A 13655-nucleotide genomic window follows, 5' to 3' on the forward strand; every position below is an offset into this window, starting at 1 on the left:
AACTCCCCTCCCCCTTGCAGTCTTTCCAATTCACGATACAAAAAGACGGACAGGACAGGTTGCCTGACTTTCCGTCACTGCCACCCTTTGCCATCCTTACCCGTAGAAAGCCCTTTCATCATCCCCAAACCCTAATCTTTTCCCTTTCCTTCCCAGCCCCCAAACCCTGCCCTCTGTACCTTTCTCACCACCCGCTTCCCTTCTCCTGTCATCCCCCTAGCCACCCGGGAAAAAAAGAGATTGCCCCCTCCTTCCACTAGCCCACCCTCCCACCCAAAGAACAACTTCTTCTGCGCAGCTTGTTTTCTAGGCAGCAGCGCTATTGTGATGTCATCGGGGGGCATTGTGACAAGCCGCCAGTGTTCCGTCTCTTCATGTTGTGCACAGTTCAAACGGAAAATACATCAACAGGCAGACTACAGAAAAGCTTACTATCAAAGGTTAGAGGGGGGCTTTCTCAGAGGGCTTTTTACAGTTTTTCTATTCCCAATTAGCCGTTTAAGTGTACTTATTGAAAGTAGTAATTCTTTCATAGGCCGCCCTTTCTTAGTATTTGACGTTCCTTATATTGCGGTATGAGGCTTCGCAGTAGGTTGCAAACATTCATCACCCATGACTGTCCCCAATTGAGCTCAGAAGCTCAATGTCTATCATGACCTCTCTTTTAGAATGTCCAAGAGCAAGCAAACTATTCCTCCAGGAGAGGGCGCCAACAGACTACTAAAGAGATCATCATTACTCAAAGAAAACCCCAAAAACCAATGCATGATAGGAATAAACAGGTAACTTTCTTTGGAGTGGAAGCGGAGAGATCGCACCAGATGCCAATTCTAGATGTTATCACACCTGTGGTCACTGCAGCAGCAGGTGAATCCACTTTGTCCAAAAGGGATCTATTCCATTCAATTGCAAATGATCTAGATAAGACAGAGAACTGCAGCACGGGGACATAGCCGAGTTGGTCAGGTTGAGTGGTGATGAGTTTGCTATTTGGATGAATAAAGAAAGTCAAAAGTGTGAAAGATAAAAAACAAAAGGAGGAAGTGTGAAAAGTGAATGGGCCAAATTGAGGTGCATATGAAGACGTATGCTTTCTTCCAATTCATTAAATCGGGCTAATATGAATCAGGTGAATTGAGTTCTGCTTTTGGAAACTGGGTTAAGAAGGGGTGCACCGTTCCTGGAGGTACTGCAATACCAGGTCAATGCGTGGAGTGGACAGAGCAAGCTCTTTTTCCATCTCCCTGTTCTAAAAATCCATTTAATATATGGTCCCCAGATAGGGGACGTATCAGATATTAAACTGATAAGAACAGATACTACACTTGATCTTAGCCAAAAGGCCGAGAAGCGATAACCAGAATTGGTTTGGGCCTCGAGTGGCACCCTGGCCTATGCCGGACACATCTTAGGGAGAGAGAGCGAGAGGGAGACAAACCCACGCCTACACAAGACATTTTGTCACCCAAGCCAACCCTTGAAAAGGCTGCTTTGCAGAGCCAAAACAAGAAGAATGGTGCGTTTTGCAGCCGCCGCCCACTGCAATGAATCTGAATAACTCCTCCTTTAGGGCGCAAGCAACTCCCCTCCCCCTTGCAGTCTTTCCAATTCACGATACAAAAAGACGGACAGGACAGGTTGCCTGACTTTCCGTCACTGCCACCCTTTGCCATCCTTACCCGTAGAAAGCCCTTTCATCATCCCCAAACCCTAATCTTTTCCCTTTCCTTCCCAGCCCCCAAACCCTGCCCTCTGTACCTTTCTCACCACCCGCTTCCCTTCTCCTGTCATCCCCCTACCACCCGGGAAAAAAAGAGATTGCCCCCTCCTTCCACTAGCCCACCCTCCCACCCAAAGAACAACTTCTTCTGCGCAGCTTGTTTTCTAGGCAGCAGCGCTATTGTGATGTCATCGGGGGGCATTGTGACAAGCCGCCAGTGTTCCGTCTCTTCATGTTGTGCACAGTTCAAACGGAAAATACATCAACAGGCAGACTACAGAAAAGCTTACTATCAAAGGTTAGAGGGGGGCTTTCTCAGAGGGCTTTTTACAGTTTTTCTATTCCCAATTAGCCGTTTAAGTGTACTTATTGAAAGTAGTAATTCTTTCATAGGCCGCCCTTTCTTAGTATTTGACGTTCCTTATATTGCGGTATGAGGCTTCGCAGTAGGTTGCAAACATTCATCACCCATGACTGTCCCCAATTGAGCTCAGAAGCTCAATGTCTATCATGACCTCTCTTTTAGAATGTCCAAGAGCAAGCAAACTATTCCTCCAGGAGAGGGCGCCAACAGACTACTAAAGAGATCATCATTACTCAAAGAAAACCCCAAAAACCAATGCATGATAGGAATAAACAGGTAACTTTCTTTGGAGTGGAAGCGGAGAGATCGCACCAGATGCCAATTCTAGATGTTATCACACCTGTGGTCACTGCAGCAGCAGGTGAATCCACTTTGTCCAAAAGGGATCTATTCCATTCAATTGCAAATGATCTAGATAAGACAGAGAACTGCAGCACGGGGACATAGCCGAGTTGGTCAGGTTGAGTGGTGATGAGTTTGCTATTTGGATGAATAAAGAAAGTCAAAAGTGTGAAAGATAAAAAACAAAAGGAGGAAGTGTGAAAAGTGAATGGGCCAAATTGAGGTGCATATGAAGACGTATGCTTTCTTCCAATTCATTAAATCGGGCTAATATGAATCAGGTGAATTGAGTTCTGCTTTTGGAAACTGGGTTAAGAAGGGGTGCACCGTTCCTGGAGGTACTGCAATACCAGGTCAATGCGTGGAGTGGACAGAGCAAGCTCTTTTTCCATCTCCCTGTTCTAAAAATCCATTTAATATATGGTCCCCAGATAGGGGACGTATCAGATATTAAACTGATAAGAACAGATACTACACTTGATCTTAGCCAAAAGGCCGAGAAGCGATAACCAGAATTGGTTTGGGCCTCGAGTGGCACCCTGGCCTATGCCGGACACATCTTAGGGAGAGAGAGCGAGAGGGAGACAAACCCACGCCTACACAAGACATTTTGTCACCCAAGCCAACCCTTGAAAAGGCTGCTTTGCAGAGCCAAAACAAGAAGAATGGTGCGTTTTGCAGCCGCCGCCCACTGCAATGAATCTGAATAACTCCTCCTTTAGGGCGCAAGCAACTCCCCTCCCCCTTGCAGTCTTTCCAATTCACGATACAAAAAGACGGACAGGACAGGTTGCCTGACTTTCCGTCACTGCCACCCTTTGCCATCCTTACCCGTAGAAAGCCCTTTCATCATCCCCAAACCCTAATCTTTTCCCTTTCCTTCCCAGCCCCCAAACCCTGCCCTCTGTACCTTTCTCACCACCCGCTTCCCTTCTCCTGTCATCCCCCTACCACCCGGGAAAAAAAGAGATTGCCCCCTCCTTCCACTAGCCCACCCTCCCACCCAAAGAACAACTTCTTCTGCGCAGCTTGTTTTCTAGGCAGCAGCGCTATTGTGATGTCATCGGGGGGCATTGTGACAAGCCGCCAGTGTTCCGTCTCTTCATGTTGTGCACAGTTCAAACGGAAAATACATCAACAGGCAGACTACAGAAAAGCTTACTATCAAAGGTTAGAGGGGGGCTTTCTCAGAGGGCTTTTTACAGTTTTTCTATTCCCAATTAGCCGTTTAAGTGTACTTATTGAAAGTAGTAATTCTTTCATAGGCCGCCCTTTCTTAGTATTTGACGTTCCTTATATTGCGGTATGAGGCTTCGCAGTAGGTTGCAAACATTCATCACCCATGACTGTCCCCAATTGAGCTCAGAAGCTCAATGTCTATCATGACCTCTCTTTTAGAATGTCCAAGAGCAAGCAAACTATTCCTCCAGGAGAGGGCGCCAACAGACTACTAAAGAGATCATCATTACTCAAAGAAAACCCCAAAAACCAATGCATGATAGGAATAAACAGGTAACTTTCTTTGGAGTGGAAGCGGAGAGATCGCACCAGATGCCAATTCTAGATGTTATCACACCTGTGGTCACTGCAGCAGCAGGTGAATCCACTTTGTCCAAAAGGGATCTATTCCATTCAATTGCAAATGATCTAGATAAGACAGAGAACTGCAGCACGGGGACATAGCCGAGTTGGTCAGGTTGAGTGGTGATGAGTTTGCTATTTGGATGAATAAAGAAAGTCAAAAGTGTGAAAGATAAAAAACAAAAGGAGGAAGTGTGAAAAGTGAATGGGCCAAATTGAGGTGCATATGAAGACGTATGCTTTCTTCCAATTCATTAAATCGGGCTAATATGAATCAGGTGAATTGAGTTCTGCTTTTGGAAACTGGGTTAAGAAGGGGTGCACCGTTCCTGGAGGTACTGCAATACCAGGTCAATGCGTGGAGTGGACAGAGCAAGCTCTTTTTCCATCTCCCTGTTCTAAAAATCCATTTAATATATGGTCCCCAGATAGGGGACGTATCAGATATTAAACTGATAAGAACAGATACTACACTTGATCTTAGCCAAAAGGCCGAGAAGCGATAACCAGAATTGGTTTGGGCCTCGAGTGGCACCCTGGCCTATGCCGGACACATCTTAGGGAGAGAGAGCGAGAGGGAGACAAACCCACGCCTACACAAGACATTTTGTCACCCAAGCCAACCCTTGAAAAGGCTGCTTTGCAGAGCCAAAACAAGAAGAATGGTGCGTTTTGCAGCCGCCGCCCACTGCAATGAATCTGAATAACTCCTCCTTTAGGGCGCAAGCAACTCCCCTCCCCCTTGCAGTCTTTCCAATTCACGATACAAAAAGACGGACAGGACAGGTTGCCTGACTTTCCGTCACTGCCACCCTTTGCCATCCTTACCCGTAGAAAGCCCTTTCATCATCCCCAAACCCTAATCTTTTCCCTTTCCTTCCCAGCCCCCAAACCCTGCCCTCTGTACCTTTCTCACCACCCGCTTCCCTTCTCCTGTCATCCCCCTACCACCCGGGAAAAAAAGAGATTGCCCCCTCCTTCCACTAGCCCACCCTCCCACCCAAAGAACAACTTCTTCTGCGCAGCTTGTTTTCTAGGCAGCAGCGCTATTGTGATGTCATCGGGGGGCATTGTGACAAGCCGCCAGTGTTCCGTCTCTTCATGTTGTGCACAGTTCAAACGGAAAATACATCAACAGGCAGACTACAGAAAAGCTTACTATCAAAGGTTAGAGGGGGGCTTTCTCAGAGGGCTTTTTACAGTTTTTCTATTCCCAATTAGCCGTTTAAGTGTACTTATTGAAAGTAGTAATTCTTTCATAGGCCGCCCTTTCTTAGTATTTGACGTTCCTTATATTGCGGTATGAGGCTTCGCAGTAGGTTGCAAACATTCATCACCCATGACTGTCCCCAATTGAGCTCAGAAGCTCAATGTCTATCATGACCTCTCTTTTAGAATGTCCAAGAGCAAGCAAACTATTCCTCCAGGAGAGGGCGCCAACAGACTACTAAAGAGATCATCATTACTCAAAGAAAACCCCAAAAACCAATGCATGATAGGAATAAACAGGTAACTTTCTTTGGAGTGGAAGCGGAGAGATCGCACCAGATGCCAATTCTAGATGTTATCACACCTGTGGTCACTGCAGCAGCAGGTGAATCCACTTTGTCCAAAAGGGATCTATTCCATTCAATTGCAAATGATCTAGATAAGACAGAGAACTGCAGCACGGGGACATAGCCGAGTTGGTCAGGTTGAGTGGTGATGAGTTTGCTATTTGGATGAATAAAGAAAGTCAAAAGTGTGAAAGATAAAAAACAAAAGGAGGAAGTGTGAAAAGTGAATGGGCCAAATTGAGGTGCATATGAAGACGTATGCTTTCTTCCAATTCATTAAATCGGGCTAATATGAATCAGGTGAATTGAGTTCTGCTTTTGGAAACTGGGTTAAGAAGGGGTGCACCGTTCCTGGAGGTACTGCAATACCAGGTCAATGCGTGGAGTGGACAGAGCAAGCTCTTTTTCCATCTCCCTGTTCTAAAAATCCATTTAATATATGGTCCCCAGATAGGGGACGTATCAGATATTAAACTGATAAGAACAGATACTACACTTGATCTTAGCCAAAAGGCCGAGAAGCGATAACCAGAATTGGTTTGGGCCTCGAGTGGCACCCTGGCCTATGCCGGACACATCTTAGGGAGAGAGAGCGAGAGGGAGACAAACCCACGCCTACACAAGACATTTTGTCACCCAAGCCAACCCTTGAAAAGGCTGCTTTGCAGAGCCAAAACAAGAAGAATGGTGCGTTTTGCAGCCGCCGCCCACTGCAATGAATCTGAATAACTCCTCCTTTAGGGCGCAAGCAACTCCCCTCCCCCTTGCAGTCTTTCCAATTCACGATACAAAAAGACGGACAGGACAGGTTGCCTGACTTTCCGTCACTGCCACCCTTTGCCATCCTTACCCGTAGAAAGCCCTTTCATCATCCCCAAACCCTAATCTTTTCCCTTTCCTTCCCAGCCCCCAAACCCTGCCCTCTGTACCTTTCTCACCACCCGCTTCCCTTCTCCTGTCATCCCCCTACCACCCGGGAAAAAAAGAGATTGCCCCCTCCTTCCACTAGCCCACCCTCCCACCCAAAGAACAACTTCTTCTGCGCAGCTTGTTTTCTAGGCAGCAGCGCTATTGTGATGTCATCGGGGGGCATTGTGACAAGCCGCCAGTGTTCCGTCTCTTCATGTTGTGCACAGTTCAAACGGAAAATACATCAACAGGCAGACTACAGAAAAGCTTACTATCAAAGGTTAGAGGGGGGCTTTCTCAGAGGGCTTTTTACAGTTTTTCTATTCCCAATTAGCCGTTTAAGTGTACTTATTGAAAGTAGTAATTCTTTCATAGGCCGCCCTTTCTTAGTATTTGACGTTCCTTATATTGCGGTATGAGGCTTCGCAGTAGGTTGCAAACATTCATCACCCATGACTGTCCCCAATTGAGCTCAGAAGCTCAATGTCTATCATGACCTCTCTTTTAGAATGTCCAAGAGCAAGCAAACTATTCCTCCAGGAGAGGGCGCCAACAGACTACTAAAGAGATCATCATTACTCAAAGAAAACCCCAAAAACCAATGCATGATAGGAATAAACAGGTAACTTTCTTTGGAGTGGAAGCGGAGAGATCGCACCAGATGCCAATTCTAGATGTTATCACACCTGTGGTCACTGCAGCAGCAGGTGAATCCACTTTGTCCAAAAGGGATCTATTCCATTCAATTGCAAATGATCTAGATAAGACAGAGAACTGCAGCACGGGGACATAGCCGAGTTGGTCAGGTTGAGTGGTGATGAGTTTGCTATTTGGATGAATAAAGAAAGTCAAAAGTGTGAAAGATAAAAAACAAAAGGAGGAAGTGTGAAAAGTGAATGGGCCAAATTGAGGTGCATATGAAGACGTATGCTTTCTTCCAATTCATTAAATCGGGCTAATATGAATCAGGTGAATTGAGTTCTGCTTTTGGAAACTGGGTTAAGAAGGGGTGCACCGTTCCTGGAGGTACTGCAATACCAGGTCAATGCGTGGAGTGGACAGAGCAAGCTCTTTTTCCATCTCCCTGTTCTAAAAATCCATTTAATATATGGTCCCCAGATAGGGGACGTATCAGATATTAAACTGATAAGAACAGATACTACACTTGATCTTAGCCAAAAGGCCGAGAAGCGATAACCAGAATTGGTTTGGGCCTCGAGTGGCACCCTGGCCTATGCCGGACACATCTTAGGGAGAGAGAGCGAGAGGGAGACAAACCCACGCCTACACAAGACATTTTGTCACCCAAGCCAACCCTTGAAAAGGCTGCTTTGCAGAGCCAAAACAAGAAGAATGGTGCGTTTTGCAGCCGCCGCCCACTGCAATGAATCTGAATAACTCCTCCTTTAGGGCGCAAGCAACTCCCCTCCCCCTTGCAGTCTTTCCAATTCACGATACAAAAAGACGGACAGGACAGGTTGCCTGACTTTCCGTCACTGCCACCCTTTGCCATCCTTACCCGTAGAAAGCCCTTTCATCATCCCCAAACCCTAATCTTTTCCCTTTCCTTCCCAGCCCCCAAACCCTGCCCTCTGTACCTTTCTCACCACCCGCTTCCCTTCTCCTGTCATCCCCCTACCACCCGGGAAAAAAAGAGATTGCCCCCTCCTTCCACTAGCCCACCCTCCCACCCAAAGAACAACTTCTTCTGCGCAGCTTGTTTTCTAGGCAGCAGCGCTATTGTGATGTCATCGGGGGGCATTGTGACAAGCCGCCAGTGTTCCGTCTCTTCATGTTGTGCACAGTTCAAACGGAAAATACATCAACAGGCAGACTACAGAAAAGCTTACTATCAAAGGTTAGAGGGGGGCTTTCTCAGAGGGCTTTTTACAGTTTTTCTATTCCCAATTAGCCGTTTAAGTGTACTTATTGAAAGTAGTAATTCTTTCATAGGCCGCCCTTTCTTAGTATTTGACGTTCCTTATATTGCGGTATGAGGCTTCGCAGTAGGTTGCAAACATTCATCACCCATGACTGTCCCCAATTGAGCTCAGAAGCTCAATGTCTATCATGACCTCTCTTTTAGAATGTCCAAGAGCAAGCAAACTATTCCTCCAGGAGAGGGCGCCAACAGACTACTAAAGAGATCATCATTACTCAAAGAAAACCCCAAAAACCAATGCATGATAGGAATAAACAGGTAACTTTCTTTGGAGTGGAAGCGGAGAGATCGCACCAGATGCCAATTCTAGATGTTATCACACCTGTGGTCACTGCAGCAGCAGGTGAATCCACTTTGTCCAAAAGGGATCTATTCCATTCAATTGCAAATGATCTAGATAAGACAGAGAACTGCAGCACGGGGACATAGCCGAGTTGGTCAGGTTGAGTGGTGATGAGTTTGCTATTTGGATGAATAAAGAAAGTCAAAAGTGTGAAAGATAAAAAACAAAAGGAGGAAGTGTGAAAAGTGAATGGGCCAAATTGAGGTGCATATGAAGACGTATGCTTTCTTCCAATTCATTAAATCGGGCTAATATGAATCAGGTGAATTGAGTTCTGCTTTTGGAAACTGGGTTAAGAAGGGGTGCACCGTTCCTGGAGGTACTGCAATACCAGGTCAATGCGTGGAGTGGACAGAGCAAGCTCTTTTTCCATCTCCCTGTTCTAAAAATCCATTTAATATATGGTCCCCAGATAGGGGACGTATCAGATATTAAACTGATAAGAACAGATACTACACTTGATCTTAGCCAAAAGGCCGAGAAGCGATAACCAGAATTGGTTTGGGCCTCGAGTGGCACCCTGGCCTATGCCGGACACATCTTAGGGAGAGAGAGCGAGAGGGAGACAAACCCACGCCTACACAAGACATTTTGTCACCCAAGCCAACCCTTGAAAAGGCTGCTTTGCAGAGCCAAAACAAGAAGAATGGTGCGTTTTGCAGCCGCCGCCCACTGCAATGAATCTGAATAACTCCTCCTTTAGGGCGCAAGCAACTCCCCTCCCCCTTGCAGTCTTTCCAATTCACGATACAAAAAGACGGACAGGACAGGTTGCCTGACTTTCCGTCACTGCCACCCTTTGCCATCCTTACCCGTAGAAAGCCCTTTCATCATCCCCAAACCCTAATCTTTTCCCTTTCCTTCCCAGCCCCCAAACCCTGCCCTCTGTACCTTTCTCACCACCCGCTTCCCTTCTCCTGTCATCCCCCTACCACCCGGGAAAAAAAGAGATTGCCCCCTCCTTCCACTAGCCCACCCTCCCACCCAAAGAACAACTTCTTCTGCGCAGCTTGTTTTCTAGGCAGCAGCGCTATTGTGATGTCATCGGGGGGCATTGTGACAAGCCGCCAGTGTTCCGTCTCTTCATGTTGTGCACAGTTCAAACGGAAAATACATCAACAGGCAGACTACAGAAAAGCTTACTATCAAAGGTTAGAGGGGGGCTTTCTCAGAGGGCTTTTTACAGTTTTTCTATTCCCAATTAGCCGTTTAAGTGTACTTATTGAAAGTAGTAATTCTTTCATAGGCCGCCCTTTCTTAGTATTTGACGTTCCTTATATTGCGGTATGAGGCTTCGCAGTAGGTTGCAAACATTCATCACCCATGACTGTCCCCAATTGAGCTCAGAAGCTCAATGTCTATCATGACCTCTCTTTTAGAATGTCCAAGAGCAAGCAAACTATTCCTCCAGGAGAGGGCGCCAACAGACTACTAAAGAGATCATCATTACTCAAAGAAAACCCCAAAAACCAATGCATGATAGGAATAAACAGGTAACTTTCTTTGGAGTGGAAGCGGAGAGATCGCACCAGATGCCAATTCTAGATGTTATCACACCTGTGGTCACTGCAGCAGCAGGTGAATCCACTTTGTCCAAAAGGGATCTATTCCATTCAATTGCAAATGATCTAGATAAGACAGAGAACTGCAGCACGGGGACATAGCCGAGTTGGTCAGGTTGAGTGGTGATGAGTTTGCTATTTGGATGAATAAAGAAAGTCAAAAGTGTGAAAGATAAAAAACAAAAGGAGGAAGTGTGAAAAGTGAATGGGCCAAATTGAGGTGCATATGAAGACGTATGCTTTCTTCCAATTCATTAAATCGGGCTAATATGAATCAGGTGAATTGAGTTCTGCTTTTGGAAACTGGGTTAAGAAGGGGTGCACCGTTCCTGGAGGTACTGCAATACCAGGTCAATGCGTGGAGTGGACAGAGCAAGCTCTTTTTCCATCTCCCTGTTCTAAAAATCCATTTAATATATGGTCCCCAGATAGGGGACGTATCAGATATTAAACTGATAAGAACAGATACTACACTTGATCTTAGCCAAAAGGCCGAGAAGCGATAACCAGAATTGGTTTGGGCCTCGAGTGGCACCCTGGCCTATGCCGGACACATCTTAGGGAGAGAGAGCGAGAGGGAGACAAACCCACGCCTACACAAGACATTTTGTCACCCAAGCCAACCCTTGAAAAGGCTGCTTTGCAGAGCCAAAACAAGAAGAATGGTGCGTTTTGCAGCCGCCGCCCACTGCAATGAATCTGAATAACTCCTCCTTTAGGGCGCAAGCAACTCCCCTCCCCCTTGCAGTCTTTCCAATTCACGATACAAAAAGACGGACAGGACAGGTTGCCTGACTTTCCGTCACTGCCACCCTTTGCCATCCTTACCCGTAGAAAGCCCTTTCATCATCCCCAAACCCTAATCTTTTCCCTTTCCTTCCCAGCCCCCAAACCCTGCCCTCTGTACCTTTCTCACCACCCGCTTCCCTTCTCCTGTCATCCCCCTACCACCCGGGAAAAAAAGAGATTGCCCCCTCCTTCCACTAGCCCACCCTCCCACCCAAAGAACAACTTCTTCTGCGCAGCTTGTTTTCTAGGCAGCAGCGCTATTGTGATGTCATCGGGGGGCATTGTGACAAGCCGCCAGTGTTCCGTCTCTTCATGTTGTGCACAGTTCAAACGGAAAATACATCAACAGGCAGACTACAGAAAAGCTTACTATCAAAGGTTAGAGGGGGGCTTTCTCAGAGGGCTTTTTACAGTTTTTCTATTCCCAATTAGCCGTTTAAGTGTACTTATTGAAAGTAGTAATTCTTTCATAGGCCGCCCTTTCTTAGTATTTGACGTTCCTTATATTGCGGTATGAGGCTTCGCAGTAGGTTGCAAACATTCATCACCCATGACTGTCCCCAATTGAGCTCAGAAGCTCAATGTCTATCATGACCTCTCTTTTAGAATGTCCAAGAGCAAGCAAACTATTCCTCCAGGAGAGGGCGCCAACAGACTACTAAAGAGATCATCATTACTCAAAGAAAACCCCAAAAACCAATGCATGATAGGAATAAACAGGTAACTTTCTTTGGAGTGGAAGCGGAGAGATCGCACCAGATGCCAATTCTAGATGTTATCACACCTGTGGTCACTGCAGCAGCAGGTGAATCCACTTTGTCCAAAAGGGATCTATTCCATTCAATTGCAAATGATCTAGATAAGACAGAGAACTGCAGCACGGGGACATAGCCGAGTTGGTCAGGTTGAGTGGTGATGAGTTTGCTATTTGGATGAATAAAGAAAGTCAAAAGTGTGAAAGATAAAAAACAAAAGGAGGAAGTGTGAAAAGTGAATGGGCCAAATTGAGGTGCATATGAAGACGTATGCTTTCTTCCAATTCATTAAATCGGGCTAATATGAATCAGGTGAATTGAGTTCTGCTTTTGGAAACTGGGTTAAGAAGGGGTGCACCGTTCCTGGAGGTACTGCAATACCAGGTCAATGCGTGGAGTGGACAGAGCAAGCTCTTTTTCCATCTCCCTGTTCTAAAAATCCATTTAATATATGGTCCCCAGATAGGGGACGTATCAGATATTAAACTGATAAGAACAGATACTACACTTGATCTTAGCCAAAAGGCCGAGAAGCGATAACCAGAATTGGTTTGGGCCTCGAGTGGCACCCTGGCCTATGCCGGACACATCTTAGGGAGAGAGAGCGAGAGGGAGACAAACCCACGCCTACACAAGACATTTTGTCACCCAAGCCAACCCTTGAAAAGGCTGCTTTGCAGAGCCAAAACAAGAAGAATGGTGCGTTTTGCAGCCGCCGCCCACTGCAATGAATCTGAATAACTCCTCCTTTAGGGCGCAAGCAACTCCCCTCCCCCTTGCAGTCTTTCCAATTCACGATACAAAAAGACGGACAGGACAGGTTGCCTGACTTTCCGTCACTGCCACCCTTTGCCATCCTTACCCGTAGAAAGCCCTTTCATCATCCCCAAACCCTAATCCTTTCCCTTTCCTTCCCAGCCCCCAAACCCTGCCCTCTGTACCTTTCTCACCACCCGCTTCCCTTCTCCTGTCATCCCCCTACCACCCGGGAAAAAAAGAGATTGCCCCCTCCTTCCACTAGCCCACCCTCCCACCCAAAGAACAACTTCTTCTGCGCAGCTTGTTTTCTAGGCAGCAGCGCTATTGTGATGTCATCGGGGGGCATTGTGACAAGCCGCCAGTGTTCCGTCTCTTCATGTTGTGCACAGTTCAAACGGAAAATACATCAACAGGCAGACTACAGAAAAGCTTACTATCAAAGGTTAGAGGGGGGCTTTCTCAGAGGGCTTTTTACAGTTTTTCGATTCCCAATTAGCCGTTTAAGTGTACTTATTGAAAGTAGTAATTCTTTCATAGGCCGCCCTTTCTTAGTATTTGACGTTCCTTATATTGCGGTATGAGGCTTCGCAGTAGGTTGCAAACATTCATCACCCATGACTGTCCCCAATTGAGCTCAGAAGCTCAATGTCTATCATGACCTCTCTTTTAGAATGTCCAAGAGCAAGCAAACTATTCCTCCAGGAGAGGGCGCCAACAGACTACTAAAGAGATCATCATTACTCAAAGAAAACCCCAAAAACCAATGCATGATAGGAATAAACAGGTAACTTTCTTTGGAGTGGAAGCGGAGAGATCGCACCAGATGCCAATTCTAGATGTTATCACACCTGTGGTCACTGCAGCAGCAGGTGAATCCACTTTGTCCAAAAGGGATCTATTCCATTCAATTGCAAATGATCTAGATAAGACAGAGAACTGCAGCACGGGGACATAGCCGAGTTGGTCAGGTTGAGTGGTGATGAGTTTGCTATTTGGATGAATAAAGAAAGTCAAAAGTGTGAAAGATAAAAAA

At 46.3% G+C, this 13655-nt stretch overlaps 8 non-coding genes across 8 annotated transcripts; all 8 read right to left on the reverse strand.

The window, feature by feature from the left end:
- Positions 1-1164: 1164 nt before the first annotated feature.
- LOC142278363 (U2 spliceosomal RNA) lies at positions 1165-1355 on the reverse strand. The gene has a single exon (XR_012741276.1). It is a non-coding gene; the product is annotated as a U2 spliceosomal RNA (small nuclear RNA).
- Positions 1356-2742: 1387 nt separating this feature from the next.
- LOC142278375 (U2 spliceosomal RNA) lies at positions 2743-2933 on the reverse strand. The gene has a single exon (XR_012741287.1). It is a non-coding gene; the product is annotated as a U2 spliceosomal RNA (small nuclear RNA).
- Positions 2934-4320: 1387 nt separating this feature from the next.
- LOC142278387 (U2 spliceosomal RNA) lies at positions 4321-4511 on the reverse strand. Its single transcript, XR_012741298.1, has one exon. It is a non-coding gene; the product is annotated as a U2 spliceosomal RNA (small nuclear RNA).
- A 1387-nt stretch (positions 4512-5898) lies between these two features.
- On the reverse strand, positions 5899-6089 carry LOC142278390 (U2 spliceosomal RNA). Its single transcript, XR_012741301.1, has one exon. It is a non-coding gene; the product is annotated as a U2 spliceosomal RNA (small nuclear RNA).
- Positions 6090-7476: 1387 nt separating this feature from the next.
- On the reverse strand, positions 7477-7667 carry LOC142278391 (U2 spliceosomal RNA). The gene has a single exon (XR_012741302.1). It is a non-coding gene; the product is annotated as a U2 spliceosomal RNA (small nuclear RNA).
- A 1387-nt stretch (positions 7668-9054) lies between these two features.
- LOC142278364 (U2 spliceosomal RNA) lies at positions 9055-9245 on the reverse strand. The gene has a single exon (XR_012741277.1). It is a non-coding gene; the product is annotated as a U2 spliceosomal RNA (small nuclear RNA).
- A 1387-nt stretch (positions 9246-10632) lies between these two features.
- On the reverse strand, positions 10633-10823 carry LOC142278365 (U2 spliceosomal RNA). The gene has a single exon (XR_012741278.1). It is a non-coding gene; the product is annotated as a U2 spliceosomal RNA (small nuclear RNA).
- Positions 10824-12210: 1387 nt separating this feature from the next.
- On the reverse strand, positions 12211-12401 carry LOC142278366 (U2 spliceosomal RNA). Its single transcript, XR_012741279.1, has one exon. It is a non-coding gene; the product is annotated as a U2 spliceosomal RNA (small nuclear RNA).
- Between the last annotated feature and the right edge of the window lie 1254 nt (positions 12402-13655).

This window comes from Anomaloglossus baeobatrachus, unplaced genomic scaffold, assembly GCF_048569485.1.
Source record: "Anomaloglossus baeobatrachus isolate aAnoBae1 unplaced genomic scaffold, aAnoBae1.hap1 Scaffold_4175, whole genome shotgun sequence".
NCBI lineage: Eukaryota > Metazoa > Chordata > Amphibia > Anura > Aromobatidae > Anomaloglossus > Anomaloglossus baeobatrachus.